The sequence below is a fragment of the Equus przewalskii genome, chromosome 3 (assembly GCF_037783145.1).
Source record: "Equus przewalskii isolate Varuska chromosome 3, EquPr2, whole genome shotgun sequence".
In the NCBI taxonomy this organism is placed as follows: domain Eukaryota; kingdom Metazoa; phylum Chordata; class Mammalia; order Perissodactyla; family Equidae; genus Equus; species Equus przewalskii.
Window position 1 is genome coordinate 92,646,092 of NC_091833.1, and position 20,853 is coordinate 92,666,944.

Consider the following 20,853-nt stretch of genomic DNA (forward strand, 5'->3'; position numbering starts at 1 on the left):
GAGCCTCAAATTGACGCTAAGATGTAAGAACTTTGAAGGACAGTTAGGATCACTGCTGTCAGGTTTAGGATTTCTTTGAAGTTTATCCGCTGAAATATCCTCAAGGCTTGTAAATGCTGCTGTTCACAGGCATATTGCATGGAACCAAAGACAGAGGGCAAAGAATTCCTATCTCAATCTGTCATGATTCTGATCTACATACCCTTCCAATTTTAAAAAGAGATAAGCATTTCTTAATTTAGGAAAGCATTTTACTGGCCTTTTCTTCACATTAAACTACTTTGCAAAACAATACCTTGCTGGGCTTGACCGGTGGCACAGTGGCTAAGTTCACATGCTCTGCTTTGGCAGCCTGGGACTCGCGGATTTGCATCCTGGGCATGGACCTACACACCACTCATCAAGCCATACTGTGGTGGCATCCCACATACAAAAAAAAATAGGAGAAGGTTGGCACAGATGTTAGCTCAGGGTGAATCTTCCTCACTAAAAAAACAAAAACAAAAACTTGCATAGTATAAAGCACTACAATTTTTGAACTGTAAAGTTCTGTAAATACTCGTTAATCTGATTTGATTATATGAAGCTCAAGAAAAGAAATATATCTGCTTGAATTTAATAAATGTTTCTTCAGTTAATAACAGAAACTGTTTCAACCAGATACTTTTCAGTTTTATTGTTAACAATAGCATTAGAAGGCTTTTAGGTTTTGTCCTTGTTGCTTATTTGTTTCTTTTTGTTTGTTTTCTTGTAATCAAAGTATTCATATATGCTTTGTTAAACTACGTTATTGTAGAAAATGGGAAAAAAATTGAGCAAATGTATTATAATGGTAAGAATTCAGAAATCAGGACAACTGCGTAAACAGATCTCTTGTTTGGCTCCTAGTACCTCTGAGGCTGCCTTTGGAATTCGATAGGGACACCCTCTGAGTAACCAATTTATAGGACGGAAGCATTAGGGTAAAGGTCGTTCTTACTCCTCTCAAGAACTCATTTTGGCAAAAATTAAGTTGTCAAGAGCCAATTGTAAATTCTTTAAGGTCAGAGATTAACTTTTATTCACTTTTTTAATCCCTAACTTCAAAAGCCAAACCTAATGCCTGATACATGGTAGGGACTCAAAAATGAATTTAATCAGTTTGTGGAACAGAGTTGGAGAAATTGAATTCACTGAAATTGATTGAATGTTTTATTGTAGCTTTAACTGCATCTCTTGTTCAAAGTGAGCCACATATCACTGCCTACTTAAACCAAGGGAAACTGATTAAAAAACTGTTTGTTTTATGAATATTGCACTAGAAAACATACACTTGTCAAATATGAATTTCTTAAATGACCTGATAATAAAACTGTCATATGTCAACATTCAAAAACCAATTTGGAGACCTTTATATTTTCTTACTTTATTAAATGAGAATTTTGTTTTCATCAAGAATATTTATTGAATAGAACATCCCACTGGACATTGGAATTAGCTACCAAATATGTAGAAATAATTCTGTTATGTGGGCTAAAGATGGTGTGATTTGATGCCTGTGAGGCGAGTTTGTTCTGATTTCCTGAAATAATTTACAACAGGTTTATTTGTATCGTTGGAAGATTTTTTAAATTGACAGTGATAAATTACTATGTAATTAAAGATGACCTTCTTCCACCTTTTTGCTACAACCCAAGACACATTTCGTTCCTTTCTTTATGGCATTTCAATCTAAATCAAAAGAGAAATTATATCTAAATATAAATGTTAACAAATGAATAAAATGCTTAGATCAAGAGAAAAATGTGAGGTCCTGGAGCCGGTATAATTCTGCAACATTCTACAGATTTACAGGTTGTTTTCCACCAGGAGTTGGTGGGGACACATATCTAGTCTCTGCTCTACTTATTGGGCTCATGTGAAGTTACTTTGTTCTGGAGAAGATGCATTTTTTAAATTCATACGGAGCTGTGGATAGACTTGTATTGGCCCTGAGATTCTGGAGACTCCGTGAAATTGGTTTTTAAGGGAAAACTCAATTCCTTAGTGAGTGATGTCTGCTTCTACCCTAATCTCCTTTTCTTCCCACATAATTTTTTCAGGGGAAGGTTTTATCTATTTTAATTCAGGTTATATGCTGATTTTTTTTCCTCTATCCCACCCTAAATCTTTACAATGGGAGAAAAATCTAAGTGTGTCCTGCAAAAACCTATCTCAGTGATTGTATGGAAGATTTGTTTTCAGAAAGATAGGATAACTAAGCATAAAGCAATAGTTTCTTTAAATGACTTAAAATTTATAACTCCTGAATTTCCATGTGTCTCTGCTGAAAATTACATGAAAGAATGAATCAGTAAATGAACAAGGCTCATTTTGCAATATTTTCTGTAAAACTGAATACCTAGTTTCCTAGAAGAGGAAATCTTACTGGGCACTTGAAGTATTCACCACTGTGTTACTCTTCTGGGCCTCCCTGTCAATCTCTTCCACGTTTTCCACGAATGAAAATGCCCAGTGTTGGACTTGGACTTCTACGTCAAGATGCTCGTTTTCTCCCCATTTCACGTTTTGTAAAGAACCAGTCTACTGATTATGGTTTCTCATAGTCTTTACGTGAAAAGTCAAAATAATAGTGTACTGCTCTTCATTCAACCTATTCATAGCAAGTAAAAGAAGCTCCCCTTTAACTAACCTTTGCTGCCAGCTAAGAAGCACAATAAGATGTAGATGCGCTTCAACGTAGGTAAACAAATACAGTGAATAATGCATTATTCTGAATAATGACTTAGCAAGATGTAGCCAGTTATCATGGCAAGAAAATGTATACATATTGTGTATAGCAAGTTAACCAAAACATAAAATTGCAATAAAGTAGCTAAGGAGAGAGTAAAATAGTTGTTTAATATACAACCCAGCATATATGAGTTAATTGGCATAAACTGCTACAGACTACAAAAAGAATCTCTTTATTCACACATTTTGAAAGTGGTTATTTTGTGACTCACATGCTAAAAATATGACAACAGTTGTTATATACAAGCCATCCTTATGGTGTTCATATACGCATAGTAATTCAACATCATCTCTTTACTTTAAATATACTTTTTTCTTAAAATACCAACATGTTTTTTCCCTGAGGCTCCCATGTCTGGCACAATTGGTTCTGCATAAAAATGTGCTTACAAATAGCACATCATTTAAAATGTTCAGAATCAAATATATTCTAGGTAACATGGTCAGATACATGTTGCATAGTATCCATTTATACAAAGATTAAAAGCAATCTAGGAACAAGATTTTGTGCCATACTGCCACTTTTGACTAGTGTGGGATGACTAAGTTTATACTGAAATATCAATGTGCCATTCACTGGGGTCTTATTTCAATTGTGTTCATTGATAGTTAAAATAACCAAGTAGTCAATTGGTCCAAGGATTTATATTGACTGTTATTATGTTAACTGAGCAGTAGTAAAATATAGAGAGATGACTTGCCGAGTCAGGGAAAACTGACATGAATTTCTTGCCTTACGTCTGATGAGCTCTGTCCCCAATTGAGAGTAAATTAATGATGATGAACCTCAGTTTCTTGAGACAAATACTTCTTTTAAGCACGAAATGTGAGATCTCAGGAACTTCTTACAGAGATTGCATGCAGCTGTGCAGCTGAGGCTTTCCATCTGGTAAAGTCCTTTATAGTTTATTGAAGCAGCAGATTCCAAAAGGTGTAAATCAAGACTAACGTTTCTTTTGTTTTTAAATCTCCATTGCCTTTTAAAGCCAGATCAGTTGAATCATCCTTACTTGCTTTGACTAATGCCTTGGCTGATCCACAGCTTTTCCAATTACTTTCAAATGTTAACATACAATTTCATTTTTCAGGTATTACATGGTCCAGTACAAACTAAATACAATATTCTTTTCTGTTTTGATTCAAAGATACTATGTGCTCAGGCCCTGCCCCTACCACAATCATGGTAACCCAAAACCCTCACTGTCATTCTTCTCTCTAAGATTGAGACAAAAGTTACTTCGCCTTTGCTTTTTCCCTCAATTCATCTAACCTTACTCTGGGGATAATGGAGCCCACATGCCTCACCTGGACTGTCCTCTGATCATTATTGCTGAGGATCATAAAGGGAAGTCTCAGCGTTTTAATTCCTTTACAGATTTTCTTCCCACTCTAGGGTAGCAAACCTTGTTACTTAGATCATAAACAGGTAAACTTTGCACTCTACATGCAATTCCATTGCTAGAGTCAAGTCCCCTAATCTTGGTAGCTTATTTTCATAGCTGAGATATCCAATTATTTCTTATACTAAAATATCTCATTTCTTATTTTGTAATAGTCATCAGCACCTCCCATTTTCCATATGCTTAATATAGCTGACGGTTTATGAGAATGCCTATGACTCAAAGGAACAACACTTTCCATAACAATATTCTGCTGAAAATGCCCAAGTAATCAGATCCACTTCTTGATATGCCAATGAAACCAGAAAATAGTTCAACTTCCTCTTTCAAAAAAAATTCTTATAAGCTTATTCTTTTTTTTTGGTCAAATACCGTTAACTGTCTTAAATTCCCAATTATCTCTTTTATATTTCATTCTTGCTTACAATAAAAGCACATCATCCCCCTCCCACCATAAAATTTGACCCTTTTCCAGGATAAAATGCTATTTCTCCTGCATCGTGGACTGCAGACATTTCCCTTCCACTTTCATTAACTAAGTTTCTCGTTGTTTCAAGGGCAACATCGTGTATCTGCTAAACACCAGATTCCGGCTTCAGACTTCCTATTAGAAAGTCTGCTTCTGAACCAGTTGGGTAAATTTGAGAGAGCTCCTTTACTTTCGTGCTTCACTTTTCAATTCTTAAGTCAGGAAGTTAGACGAGAATGTAGTAGGAATCACTATCTTTCTTTATGGATGTGTTAATTTCTGCATTTCCACATCATTGCAGAGGACAGACACCACAGAATTCTTCAAAAAAGCCGATTGTTTCAGGCTAATACATTTTAAATACCTTGGAGAATGAGTATCCTCTGGGCCCTTCTGGAGGTTATGGTTAGCATGTGGCAGATTAGGTTACTCAAAATAGATTAACTCCAACATTTTCATCCCTTGAGCCTTGCAACTCCATTCTATAGAGTATGTAAGAGAAATTCGGACAATTTTGACTTTATTGGCCATAGGTCACCCTTGAGTCCAGGCTTTAATTAATTAACGAGACAATTCGGTTCTCAACTCCCAGTAATGAAATCCTGAAACCTGGGTAAGTACAGCCATAAAATCTCAAAATCTGGATAAGTACACTCATGCCAGTGAATTTTTCCAAACTGAATCTTACACTTTATTTACCTTTTGTCTAACTCCCACTCCCTCACATGCTCTTCAGGATCCCACTAATAGGACTGGAAATGTTCTTTTAGTTTAGTTTTTTTTTTTAGTGTGAAAGCCATTGTCTCCTTGAATTTCTCCTTGAACTTAGCTTACCTAATTCTTGTTGTCACATGACAGGTGGTAGAAGTGCTTGTAAGGCAACTGCTCCCCTATTCTGTTTCTTATGTCAAAACAGGATGGTTTCCTGAAAAGAGGGCATACCATCACTACAGGTAATGGTGGTTCACGGATTTTGGAGGGCAGTATTTCTCAGACTCATCTACATTTGCTCAAAGACTCCATCCCATGTCTCAGAGTTCCACTCATTCTCCACAAATTCCATTCCCATGGCACAGAGATTCACAAGCATTTTCTTTAAAGGGTAAGATAACAAATATTGTATACATTGTGGGCCACACAGTCTCTGTTGAAACAACTCAGCTCTGTCAATTCTATCATTGATAGCATGGAAACCAATGTTGTGACTGTTCTAATAAAACTTTATTTATAAAGTGAGGTGGTAGCATGAAAGCCATAATTCGCCAACCCCTACCTTAACGTAAGAGATTTGGTAAGATTTAGTCTTTAATAGAAACCATGAAATAGAAACTGGCTTGGTCCTTAGCTATATCTGCATGGTGACTATAGGTGAATAGAAACTCCTTCAAAGTGTGGAGTTCTTCTGGCGCTCAACACAGATTATAATTTGTATCTTCATAACATTTCAGTTTTCTTTTTTCCTATATATGCTCTCTGGGAATGTCAGAAGAAACCAAGTGCCTATCCAACTTTGCATTTATCCTTGTTACCATGGCACCTACTTGTCACAGCCATTTGAATTCTTACCACCATGCCTTCATGCTGTGTTTCATTCTATATTATTTCAGGAATGATTTGAATAATTATGATGAAGCTGCATGCTAGGGATTACATGTGTCACATTTCTCCAGCAATTAGATTATCCCAGTGCTGCTTGAACGTATGAGAAAACCAAACTACACTCCCGTTTTCATAGTTTGTTGCATGGGGCCACTTCTTGTGCTAATTATTGAATCACTGAGGGTCAGAGTGGATAACAAATGATATAACCAAATTAAGATAATTTGAGGATGTTTTAAAAAGGAGATATTCATGAAGGTGTTGGTAGTGTGCAAGGAAAACATAGTGTGCTCTTTGGCAAATGTCTTATCTAAGGTACATTGATTTGTATTCATTTGAAGTTTAGAAGTCGCTTGGTTTGTCCTGATAGTTTTGATCTTGGAGCTATATTATGGTATCTTCCTATGTAGTAATTACAGACTGTTTAAGATGCTGGTAGAGATACTTGTCAAATTAGAAGGCTTGGTATCATCTTTTATTTAATTTACTCCTGAAATCATTACATAAAGTTTGGAATAAATTCTGATAAATTTTGCAAATATTGGGTTTGCTCAAATCTGCATTATAATCAAAGATTTTGAGGGGAGTATGGGAGGGAAAAGAATATTTAGCTTAGACAGATCGTTATTTCTTAGTCATTAAACTAAGGGAGATCTAAATTATGGGAAAACTTGGAAATCATATATAAATATTTTCAGTTACACATAGTAACTTTAACTAGTTAGAGTAATTCTAGTTAAAATGTTAAGAGTAGAAAAACTTGCTCAAAGTGACAAACATATTAAGTGGCAGATCCTAGGTGAGCACAGACAATCAAGTCCACAGCTCCCGCTCCACAAGGTCCATAGCCCACTGTCCGTCCCAGAGTCTTAAAGAACCTGCAATAATTAATTAGAATGATTATTGTTAACATATTCTCCAAGTCTTGCTCATAGAAAAAGAAGTTTATACAGTACTATAAAAGTGGATTCATTTCTAAAGTTATGGGACTATTCTCCCCGAAATATTTTATTTTGGTATTTGATTACACATTATTTTTTCCACCCACTAAAATTCAGTTTTAAGTTAACCTTAAAGTTAGCCTCTTACTGTTTAGTTTTTACCAAATCTTCATTGCTAAAATCTAAGAAAGATTTAATATTTATAATACTTACCCCTCACATTTAGAGTTATGTTTCATATATTGAATTAGATATTTTCGTGTTATTTTTTTTGGCCTGCTCACCAAAAGAAATGTCTAAACACTATGTTTCCACTTCCTTCTGATATATTTGACATCAGTAATTCCTAATTCCCTTGGTCAAAATGAAAAATGTTCAGGAAAGAAGTTGTTACACATTAGACACCTCAAATACTATTAAAATAAGTCATAATGAAAAAGAAAGGTGGTAACCAGTAAAAGGGAAAACTTCAGATTGAAGGGGAAACTCACAGCTCCAATTACAGTCACACATTGCTTAATGATGAGGATACATTCTGAGAAATGAATCCTTACGTGAACATCATAGAGTGTACTAAAGCAGGACAAAATTTGTCACTCCAAACTGTATCTAATTAACATAAGGATTATTTTACACTGATTATTTTTGAGAAACAAAAGACTGAAAATTTTTCTAGTTAACACCCCCTTAACTGCCTAAAGGAATTTAAATAAAAAATCCTGTCTCAGGAAGAGAAATATCACCTTAGCATAACATGAACTAGGTGGTAGACAGGGAGGAACCTAGAAAGGCCTGTTTGTTGGGCTCCCTTCTGTGTTCTTCTAATTCTGTGTGACCAACAAACATTCATTTTCCAAATATTTGCTCCATTTCACCTACCTGTGAGTTGCCTTCCTTCCCTTTGAAGTCCCTGACTCTTCCTACCCCCAACATCTTTTGTCTTTAGCTAAGGATGGTACTTAAGGTGAGGGCTTCAGCCATTTTGGTGAGTTACTCAGTTTTCCTGGGTTTCTCCCATGTATGTATATTATTGAACTTTTGTTTGTTTTCCTCCTGTTAATTTGTCTCATGTCCATTTAATTCTTAGACCAGCTAGAAGAACCTAGAAGGGTGGAGGAAAATGTCTTCCTTCCCTACAGTACTTACGTAAACCTAGATAGCTAGTACACATCTAGGCTACATGGTACTAATCTTATGGGACCATTGTCATATAGGCAATTCGTCATTGACTGAAACATTGTTCTGCAGTGCATGACTGTATAAAAATGCATTTGCTAGAGGATGTGTAAGTACTGGAGATATTGAGACAGGATCCAGCCTAACAAGACAGGGCCATCTACAAGGCCCCTGGCCTAACAAGATAAGGCCCCTAACCAATCCGCAAGCTAGGAGAATCAGATAGATAGCACCAAGATCTACATTCTGCAGTTTGGGGACTTTCCCAGGCTTACACATGCTCCCCATCACCCAGGGGTCTCTGAAGGTGACCCTAGCCCCATTATCATACTAAAAGTCACATGCAGGGGTGGAGAGCTAGCATGCTAATAACACATGCAACACATGTGGTGGCATGTTGAACCACAGTGGAAGTGCAAGCACAGCCTCCCCCCCAACATGCCATGACAAGACATTCCTCCCCAGCCTTTGTCTAATAAAAGTCCCATAATCCTGTTCCCTGCTGAACCAGTCACCTGCCCCTTTCCTTTCTGCACCCACTCCCTTGTGCCTCTTCTGTGCACAAGCTCATAAATTTTTACTTTTCTACTCTTGTTTGTTGTCTCTCTTGATTTCTATCCTGGAGGACAACAAGAACCCAATACACTGGTAACAATTTTACCAAGGATTTAGGTGTAAATCATTCTTCATGTGTTTATTTGAACATTACACCAATATTACACATGAAAGAAGTAATACTCATAATATAATTATTAACAATCTTAAAATTGAGCGGCATGTAGAAATGTATTTTTTATGCTAACGTACTTTTATCCTCTAAAAATACTTTACAATTTACTTTGCTGATAGTAGTCTTTTCTCTCTTTCTTACATGAGTATTTGGTTCATACTTCATTTTGATGCCTTCTAAATGTTACAGATTTGGGACAGGAGCATATGCCTATTTCCTACCACTAAAGTTACCTCTACCCAACTCCCATTTCTCTTTCATAAGCAGCCTGCCTTTTACTATGTATCCACTTCCATATATCTAACCCAATGAGTCTCATTCTTAGGGTCAGCACAGATCCTGCATTTTATGGATGACCATCAGTGGCAGCATAATAGCTTTTTCTCCAAGAAGATATACTATGCAATCACACATAATCAAGTATTTCTCTTCAGCTGGGCTTGAGAAACTAAATAAAGCAATCATGTAAAATGTCCAATAGCTATAAACACTTACTCTTTGACAAGAGGTTTTTATGTTTTCCATATATTTTAATTTAGAAAAAGGCATTAGAGGATTTTAATTTCATATCACAACTGTTGAACCAAAAAACAAAATGAAACACAAAAGAGTTAGCGCTTATTTTATACAGAAAAAACTGAGACTTATGGTTAAAAGCCTTTTTCTTCCCCTTCATGGGCCATGCTATAAAAACTGGCAAGACTTGAAAGATCATATATGTAAAATAACACTTCCAAGAACTTGATTATTGTCTTCTCTCAGATCGATGTGAGGCTGAAAGATTCCCTCTTCGTCAGCTTTTCTGGTATCTCATATATTCTCATGTTTATATAATTCCAATAAGGCCTTGATTTTGAGCCTAAATGTATAAGAATATAAAATTTAGTAAAACAAGCAAGCAATGATAACAAAACTTTCATACTTTTATACTTAAAATTAAATATTTTTATAAAGTATTAAGAACGAGAAGTGCTAATAATACAGGTATAAATAGAAGACTAAGCTAGTAAATAAGACTGAGAATGCCACAGAAAGTTCCTTGGAGAGACTCCAGTTGATTCTGAGGAATGAATAGAATCTAGCTGCCTGAAGAAAGAATAAGGCATTCTAGACAAACCGTCCTGGGTGTCCATGAGACATGATATATTCAGAAAGCAAAATAGTCCATGTATCTCGTGAAAAGTACTGCAGGAAAATCTCTAGTTGCCTACCAAATGTTAATTTTCTTTCTCTATTCCTCTATTAATATTCTCTCAGTCTCTTAATCACAAGAATATCTGGTTCTTCTGTAAATCTAGGTAGAACTACATAACTAAATTTTGGCCAAAGATGTACAAGTGGAGATTAGTTTTGCCATCTGGAAAAATCCTTAAGAAAGGGAACATAAACGTTTTTGCTCCTTTCTCCATCCTGCTGCCTTGGATACAGATAGTTGGACTTAATTTTGTGAGAAATAAACTAATATTTGGTTTAAAAATCTATTTTTGAGTTTCTGTTACTAGCAGCCAAATGTAATTTTAACTGGTACAAGTGTATATGATGAGTAGTAAAGAAATATTTTAAGCAAAAAATTATTTGATGGAGGTCCTTATATGTAAAACTAAAGATTTTGAACTGAAATTTCTGAATATTGGGGCATCATTAAATAGTTTTAAACAAGGAATATTATTAATGGATTTGAATTTTATGCGATTTGAAATATAGTGCAATGACAGTAGAATAGATTGAGATGTGACCAGACAGGAAACAGGAAAACCAGTTTAAAAGCTAGCGAAGTAATCTAAATGTGTCTAGGAAGACCCTAGGTCTCTAATTAAATGACTACAGTAGTCCCCCATTGTGAGTGGTTTCCCCCACGATTTGTTACTTGCAGTCAACAAAGGTCCAAAAATATTAAATGGAAAATTCTGGAAATAACTCATAGGTTTTAAATTGCATGCTGTTCTGAGTATTATAATGAAATCTCACACAGTGCAGCTCCATCCTGCCCAGGTCATGAATCATCCTTTTGTCCAGTGTATCCATGCTGCATACAGTACCCACTGCTTAGTCACTTAGTAGCCCACTTGGCTGTCAGGTAGACAGTCTGGATATTGCAGAGCTTGTGTTCAAGTAACTCTTATTTTACTTAGTAATGGCCCCAAAGTGCAAGAGTAGTGATGCTGGCAATTCAGATATGCCAAAGAGAAGTTGTTGGTGTTCATCTCTTAGGGTGCCTAATTTATAAATTAAACTTTATCATAGATATATATGTATAGGAAAAAAGTACTATCCATGGTTTCAGACCTCCACTGGGGGGGTCTTAGAACATACCCCCTGCAGATAAGGGGAGACTACTGTACTTTAATTCACCAAGATGGGAAAGTAAGAAGAAAGGCACATTTTGAGAAAGAGTAATGAGTCCAGCTTTAGGTATTTTGAAAGTGAATATCTATGGGATATTCAAGAAGAGGTATACAACTCTTCCTGAATCAAGAAGAAAATTCTGATAACTAGTAGTCAGTGTCTGCCATTTGTATGCAAAGATATCCATAGAGTGATTAGAAATCTGACCTATTTTTTATCAAGTCAAGCTAACCCTTTTCTACAAACCAAAGACCCACGCTGGCTAGCTTAAATAAATAAACAAAATAAGGAAAAAACCAAACAGCTCCTTACTAACACAGATGCACTTAGAGTTTATATTCCTACAGAGAAATTATAAGGAATCACTGCAATGTGGACTTGTGAAATATTCAAGTATCTTTCCTGCTTTGCCTGTAGTTCTGTCCGGTGTATAAACTAGTAAAAAAACAAAAAATGTCCTCTTATGATGTCATTCTTAAGCCCTTTATAGTAACCTTCAGAAACTGTGTGGAAGAGTCTGAAAAGAATATTAAATCTGGGAAGAATCCTGTGATAGCATAGATTAATCCAATAAAACACTTTTAAGCTAATGACTCTTAGAGTACAATTTAATAATTTAGTAAATGACTCAATTCTTATTCCTATAGACCTTTTGAGACATAAATTTCAATTCAGTATTTCTCTGGCACACTAAACATAAAATACATATGCAATTCAGTGTTAATTTCTTATTCTAAAAGATTTTGTAATAGACCAATTCACTTATCTTCCTCTTCTCTGCATTTATTTCAATTGAATAAATACAATACATTCTTCCCTGTTTTGATTGAATAAGTGAGACAGAATATGCCTTTGTAACTCCTGCATTCATTAGTAGAATGAGTGCTCTTAGAATAGACAAAAGAAAATAAAAGCATTTATATCTAAATTAACAGGCCTATATTCTGAAATTTTTTTTTAAATGAGGATGGGGACTGACTAATCACATAATATATATTCCTAAAGTATAAGTATTTTAGCTAATTATTTAAATTTGTGTGTGGAATGAGTTATGAAATTTGATAACTCCCAACTTATTTTGTTGTTATAAACATATACTATGTAGGAATTCCCAAATATATCCTCATATATCCATGAAATAAAATATCATAAAGTCACTAAAATTATGATGTGATAGCATAGGTATGTCAGGAAAGCATGTTAACCGTTATTAATATGCATAAAAAGCACATATCCAAGAAAATATCAGTAGAATCAAATTTTGCACAAAAATACATAATACTTAATGCATCTGCACTCAAAATTTAAGTGTTTTTTGCTACAAAGTCAAACTCTGTATAGCCTTTCGATATCTGTACTTTCTTCCATGAAGATATGTCACTTTTATGATGATACAAACTAAAGAAACAAACAAAATAAAACTCAGCACAATAAATTTTTAAAACATATACCAAAAACCAAAATCAAACTACTCAAAAGTCCACTTTCATAAAATTTCAGAAGGAAATTTACACAGTGAACATCAGGATAAAAGGATACAACCTTTATTATTTTAGGACAAACAATGGAAACTTTAGCAGCAATGTAATATTCAAAAGTAACTATTTGCAATTTCAATACAGTTCAGGTGAGTTTTTATACATCCACATGTGTTCTCATATAAGCCAACACAGTGTGACTGAAGTTAACTTCAATAAAATGACAGCTTCAATCTGCATCGAAGTAATTTGTGGTTTAATCCTGGAGTGTCTCTTTAATGCAAGTCCAATTGTGTCCTTCAGGTTTTTTGTTGTATATATTTATTTTGGAATGGGATGTGGAATTGGAGGCTAGAGAGAAGTAATAGTTTGCAATGAAATGTAGGGGAGGAAGGCATTTCCTCTACCTTCTGTGGGTTCTTCTGGACGGAGAACGAATTAAATTCACATGAGACAGAATAGCAGGAGAAAATTAAACAAAGCTTTATAACATGTATACATGGGAGAGGCTCAGGCAAGCTGAACAACTCACCAAAATGGCTGAAGACCCCACCTTAAATATCATATTCAGCTAAAGACAAAGGAGGATATTGGGGATGCAGGGAGTCAGTTACAGGAGGTTACCAGACAAGCACAATAAACAGGAATAAGATTATTATGCATATTTAAGTCCTTGCATTCTGTATTGATAAGAGTTTCTAGAGATAAGGTCATCCCCTCTTCTTCCTGGTACAGAGAGGGAGACACCTCTACAGATGGACATTTCCTTTACAATGTAAATGTCTCTTACAAAGGATAAGTAAATTCTACTCCTCAGAGCCTCCTTTCCTGTCTGCAGTTTATTAAAAGTAACCAGCCCCAAATAATCCTCATGCCAAAGAGACATATCTTGGGGTGGCCAATTCCAGTCCCCCACAGAAGCATCTTCTGCTTAAGATCAGTTTTAGTTATCTATTGCTGCATAATGAAATACTCAAAACTCAGTGGCAGAAGTACGTTTTTACCTTTCATGACTGGTGAAAATTGGTAGACTGCTAAGTTTACTTGAGTGGGTTTTGCTTGGGGTTTTTCAAGCAATTGCAATCAGTTGTGAGATGAGACTGCTGTCATCTGAAGCCTTGACTGTACTGCAAATCCAAGGAGGCTCACTCACTTGGCTGGTAGTTGATGCTGGCTATCAACTGGCTGCTCAGCAAGGGTTGTCAGTTGGAGGTCTTGCACATAATTTCTCAATGTGTCCTGAGCTTCCCAGGACCTGGTGGTTGGATTCCAAGAGGTTTCATTCCAAAATAAATAATCCAGACAGAAGCCAAGAGTTCTAGGAGGCAGCTTCAGAAGCATTTCTTCATCATCTGCACTGCATTCTCTGTAGGCCAGCTTAGATTCGAAGTGAGAAGGGACTAGACAAGGGTGAGAAAACCAGGAGAGCATCATGGGGGAAGAGGGTACAGGGGAAAGTGGCATTCTTGGAGGGTAGCTACCTTAGTCAGAAAACTCATAAGACATTTGAAGTTTTTATTATTGGAGTGCTTAAGAAGGAATACTACTCTCACTGAAAATACTGCTCAAAACTAAATGGATCTGTAAAATTTGATTAATACCTCAAAATGTTTTCTGCCCCATTTATACTCCCTAACGGCATTTCTTCTTGACCATTTTGTATGTCTTTGCTTTATTTATTTTTAATTAGTTGCTATTTTAATAATCAACCGTCATTAGGAAAAATAAATCATCTAGCACGGCATACAAAACAAAAGTTTGATTTGGTTGTTAAGTGAAGCAGATACCACAACAGTCACTGTCAGTTATAAAATAACCATGTACTGAGTATGTGTGTGTGGAGAACATACAACACGAAATGACATTTGAAAAATACAGCATATTGGGTTTAAATATTCAGACTGTTGTACTACAATTTCCTCCCCTCCTCAAGCATGCTACTTCATTGTCTCCATCATTTGCTAAGCTTGATCATCCCCCTTCTTGATCCTGTCCCTTGCCTTTTGAGATCAATTCCTTTCTTGATTTGCCTCTAAAACCCTTATCACTCCTTTCCATTCCACATTTCTCGTTTTTCCTTTATTCATTCCTTAAATATAAATAATCTGTGGTTCTTTATGAATGAGAAATAATGACTGGAAGGAATACCTGTGGTATAGGAGGAGACAAAACACATCAAGGTAAGCACATATAATTAGAAGTATATGAATGAGTATGTGCAGTAGAAACCACATAGTTTATTCAGACTTGAATCGGAGTAAGAATGACACCTTGGCTAAAAGATAGCCAACAAACAAAGTATGCAGAAACAAGGAATGGATTTCATTCTTTAATTTTTCTTTTTTTTAAAAGTATGGGCAGCCTAGAACTCAGCAAGAATTATAACAAGTGGAGTTAAACATTTCAGTTGCCTTGACAACAAAAGCATCACCTTATGCTAGTAATAGCATGGTGATAAAAACACAGATAAATGAAGTAAATAGCAAGTAAGACCCATACTAGGCTGGTTGGTTCTTACTTGGAGAGTGTTTATGGAGAAATTTGGAAGAATTTTCTGCCAAAGGTCATGTAGGAAAAACATAACTAAAATATTAAAGAAAGAGATCTCTCACATCTCCAATCTCCCCAGTTCTCAACCCTCCTGCCAGTTGCACAGCTTACCTCTTTGTTGTAGGTCAGCGCTAAGTAATAAATCACGTAGATGTGAATGTTTGTGTTGTTTTGGCTAATTTAGTAAGCACCAATGCATAGACAGAAAGCCTAAAATTCAAGGACCCAAACAAGGAAAAAAGTACCTCCTCTTCTCCTTGTACTGTTTGGTGGTTCAGAGCAACATAGGCAGCTGTTATTTACATTGCCCTTCTCTCATTACACTCACCTTGGAGAACTGTGCTCTCTGCAACATGGGAGTGGAGATAGACAATCAAGAATTTGGGCCAGCAAGTAGCAGGAAGTGTGAGCAAGTGCCTGTGGGTACTCTGGTAAAAAGGAGATTCAGCTAAGATGGACAATAGTGTCAAGCATGACAGGTGGGAAGGAATTTCTGGAAAAGCTCATCAATTTCTAACATTTCAGGTCAATATATATTTGATTCTTTAATAACATCACACTAAAAAAAATAGGAGTATGTGTGTTTTTAATGTCCTAAATGGTCCTTGGGAATAATCAATCCAAATGGTGAAATAGAAAGACTTATTCTAGAGGAAAAAAAAAAATCTTAGAAATACCTCTTGCTCAAGAGAGAAAGATACCTGTAAAACATCTGGCTCTAATGATGGCTGGGAGGAAAAGGTCCAGGATAAGGAGATCCTTCTGCAGGATTCAGGCAGTGTGAAGAATGAGGTAGCTGGAATATGAAAACAGGTATGCCAGGAAGGTAAAGTGCACTTCCACTAGAAATGTAGTATACAAACCTAAATGGCAGAATCTCTAGTAGGTTGTCGGAATCTCACTTCCCAAGCTTGTGGCCAACTGTCCTGGACTGAGGAGGATGCAAAAGGGCAGCTTGGGAAATGGACGATCACTTTTATGAGAGACTGGCTTTGTGAAAAATAGGGATAAATCTCATGAAAGTTATCAGCTATAAAGGGACTCTGCAAGAGAAAAATAAATGCCAAAGATGAAGATATGGAAAACATAATAGCAAAGTTAAGAAAAATTCTAGTTTTTATTACCCTTCTCTGAGAAAGCTAAAGAAGAGAATGAATCCAAATTAGTGTACTACTGCAAGAACTCTATGTGATAAGTATTTCATCTATATACAAGAGAGTTGGCTTTAGATACTGATTTTTGTGACAGTAGTATAAATAATTTTGGTTAAAATTAGTAATGAGATACTTAAGAGTTTCCTTAAGTAACAATATAGTATTTCTACTGGTTAATGGCAATTTCCTTTTTAGATATTCTGTGCTGAAACAGGTGTGTTAAATGTGCCTGGCCTAATAGAATTGTTTGATATTTGTACAAGATGTGTGAGAATATAAAGAGCTGAATATTTCTGCATTTCCAAGACCACTCATATTTCCCAGGTATTCGAAATTAAATAGACATCTAGAATGTTAAATAACCAAATAGCCTTTTTTCCAGAAGAAGATGATGTTCCTGCATGCGATGTACATGTTGACAATTTACTTCTTAGCTTTATAAATCTAGCAGAAAAACAAACTATACATTTATTTATATACAGACAGAAAAGCATATTTTGAAGGGTGTTAAATGAAAGGAGTCAGCAGAAAAAAGTTTCGTTACATTAGAAAGAAAGATAGCAAAGTTAAGTTTAGAAGCATCAGAAGAGCGTGGGGAAGGAGCTGCTATGGTAAAGATCATAGGAGTACCCGTGCTTACAGTTAGACTTTGAATCCTTGTCCTTAGTTGGGCACGATCAAGAACAAGCTGAGAAGAAAGAAGCACCTGGATAGATGAGAAAATGAATTAGGCATATCTGAGTCAAATTAAACTGTGTACTACTTGCTCCCAAGTAGTAGTGGAAGCCACAAAGAGGACAAGGAGGAGGCATGTTCCGACAAAATTTTTCTTGGAATGCCAATCCCCCCAAAAGGGAAGTAGTCTGAGCTCTTCCCAAAACATGTGGCCAAGGTATCTTGGTATCCTCCCTCTGGGAGACCAGTAGAGTGGACAGTGGAAAGGCCTGGGGATTAATTAAAGGCTTTTGGTAGGGTGTTTCCTCTGCCTGAAGACAGCCAGTAAGATGTGATTCAGTGTTAGTACCCCAGGGTAGTTAATCTGAAGTATTTGAATTACTGGTGATCACTTGGTTGAAGGAGACGCACCTGAAACAAATCTCATGCAATCAAGAATTCTTTAATGATCCAAATCAGAGCAAAAGCCTATTCAGTGAACTTAGTAGTATAGTGAAAATGACGTACTGAGATGTAAATGTTTGAGCAGATTCCATGTATTATATAAATATAAGATATTATTAATATATATATATATTTTTTTTTTTGGTGAGGAAGATTGGCCCTGCGATAACATCTTTTGCTAATCTTCCTCTTTTTTTGTTTGAGGCAGATTAGGCCTGAGCAAACATCTGTGCCAATCTTCCTCTCTTTTGTATGTGGGTTGCCATCACAGAATGGCTGACAAGCAGTGTAGGTCAGGACCCGGGATCCAAACCTGTGAACCCAGACTGCTGAAGCACAGTACGCCAAAAGCTCCAAACTTAAGCACTATGCCACAGGGCTAGCCCCCAAGATATTCTTTTTAGTATGGTTTCTGGAGTGAGAAACATATTCTGATTTCAAGAATCTTCTTTGTTTATCTCCTTGTCTCTATTTTTTCTCATTCAGAAAATTAAGAGATTAAGTAGATAATAAGTTGACTGTTTCCAAAAATTATGATAATAGTCTGATTTTCTTCAAAAGACAAAATATTTATGTCACTAACTGGTAACACTATTGAGATTCTAGGCTGAAAATCAGGAATTTCTGGAATGATATAACCAACGTAAAAATCAATACCTCATGTATTTGATTGAAGGTGCAAATAAATGGCCTTCTACTTTGACATCAGTGTATTGAGTGTTGAATGATCCAGTTAAAATAAACACTTGTGATTATAGGCTCAGAAATCAGACCATGCTTTCAACTACTAAGCTTAAGAAAAGTGCCAATGGTAAGGATTAATGGTCAGCTGAAAACAAAGAATAAAGTTTCCCAACCGCGGCTATTGAGAACCACATGAGAAAAAAAAATTAAACAAAAAATAAATCCTAAACAAACAACAACATATTAAAGCAAAGAAAACAAAAGCATTTAAAAGCAGAAAATGTTACTTTATCCTCATGCATTAGAACATCTTTAGCCTTAAATCTGAGACCAAACATTCATTTGCAGCTTGAATAATATGAAGCTTCAATTGTAAAGGGCAATATGCCTATTTAGACATATTTCTGAAGCTGTATTTTATTATACTCATGACTTAAAAGACCTTTCAGAATATTTCAAATGAAATGATCCATGTTCCATGCCCTAAATAGAGGTACAGCGGCTTGCAAACACACATGCACACAAATCACACATCTTTTTTGTTGGATTGAAAGGATCATTACCTGCTGATTCCTTTAGTTGGATCAGGAGCAAGGTAATTTAGAGTTTGCACTGATTCTTCCTTTAAATTTTTTTTTGAAAAGCTGGGAAATATAGGATGCATAAGAGAAAGATATCAGAACCCAAAGTGAGAACTTAATTATAGCTGAGAGAATTGCCGTGATCTTGGAATGTACTGAGCATGTAAATGCAACCACTTTAACAGGTGCAGCTAGGCAAAACCCGTTAAGTTTTTAGAAATATCATTTTATTCATTTTTTGTTTTTCAACCTTACCTCAGAGACCAGTAAGTTTATATAGCTTATACAACAACATTGGATTTATAAAAACAGTTTTCTTATGATCTCAATAATAAATGTATTTACTGACACTGTGGGAGATACCAGGTTGTTCATGTTTAAACAATTGATTTTTTTTTACATACAAAAATGGATCATAGACCCAGAGCGACTAAACTTTAATAATTCAAATAACATCCTTTTTCTTGATCATAGAGATTTCTGGAAATAATATGAGTTTATAGTGAATCAAAATTAAAGCTATATTTTTGCTAGGTTTTTTATTACACAGAATAACAACACATCAAAAAAAAAAGCCTGTATGTTTCTGTCTGCTTCTGATTTAACGCAAAATGCTATATGAATCAGAGATGAGGTACAAAGACAATATTCACTTGAAACAAACATATAACTTACTGTAATTTATTTAAGAAAAAACATAAAATGAAGCCTCATTTTTGTAAATATGGTCTATCTTTCAGTATCATGATTCATCAAGATTTATTTAGCAGCTTTTTTGTTATTTGAATATAAACAGCCATCCTGAGTGTTTCATACTTTCAGAATTATAAACGCTATTCATCTAGGGTTTCAATGTACCTTACTGAGAAAAGAGAAAAGAATAAACACTCTTTCTGTGTAATGCACGTGGAGTAAATATTTTCATTCAATTTATAAATGAAATAGCCTACTTCTTGATTAAGCATTAAGTAGGTGAGTAAAATTTATAGAAGAGTGATGATTGAGAAACGTTTTGCAAAGGTTAGAAGTAAGGAATGAGGTGGGGGCAGGTGCAAAATTCCACATCCCATTATTTTCCAAATTGCCAAGGAAAAAGCTACTGTAAAGAAGTCCTTCCCCACACCTGCTGATTTTCCCTGACTGTCAATAACAATGATAAAAATAACAGGTAATTACAAAACTTTTACTATATTAGATACTACTCTAAGCACTTTACATAAAGTAATTCATTTAATCCGGGCAACAATCTCATGTCATGTTAGGCCCAGATAAGGAAGCTAGACATACAGAATTAGATAATGGACCAAATTAGAATGGGGAGCATGAGGGTAAAAACAAACAAACAGACAACAAAAACAATTAGGGCTTTCCATCTTCATAAATATAGGCTGAATTTGGTCCTTGGACAAATAGGAGGAATTTTTCCCTTGTGGTCAATAGAAAAGGCTGATGGAGTCATTTTCTAAAATAACATAAACAAGAAAGCTGCAGCAGATTCTTTCTGGGGAGGAGTTTGTCTTCATATTATCACCCCCTGCTAGAAATTGTTCTGTTGTAAAGCTTGGGCAAACTAACTCCACTAGGACCGTGCTGCTGTTACAGCCACCCCTCCATATCCGCTGGGGATTGGTTCCAGGACCATGGTGAATACCAAAATTTGCAGATGCTCAAATCTCTTATATAAGATAGTGGAGTGCAAGGAATACCCTTTGTATCAGCAGGTTTCACACCCGCAGATTGAAGTTTTGCGGATACATAGGGCCGACTGCATTTTGACTCACATCACAAAATGTAAGCATTTGAGTTATCCATCCTCCAATATATTCCAAGCATCTTAATGCTTCATACTTCGTT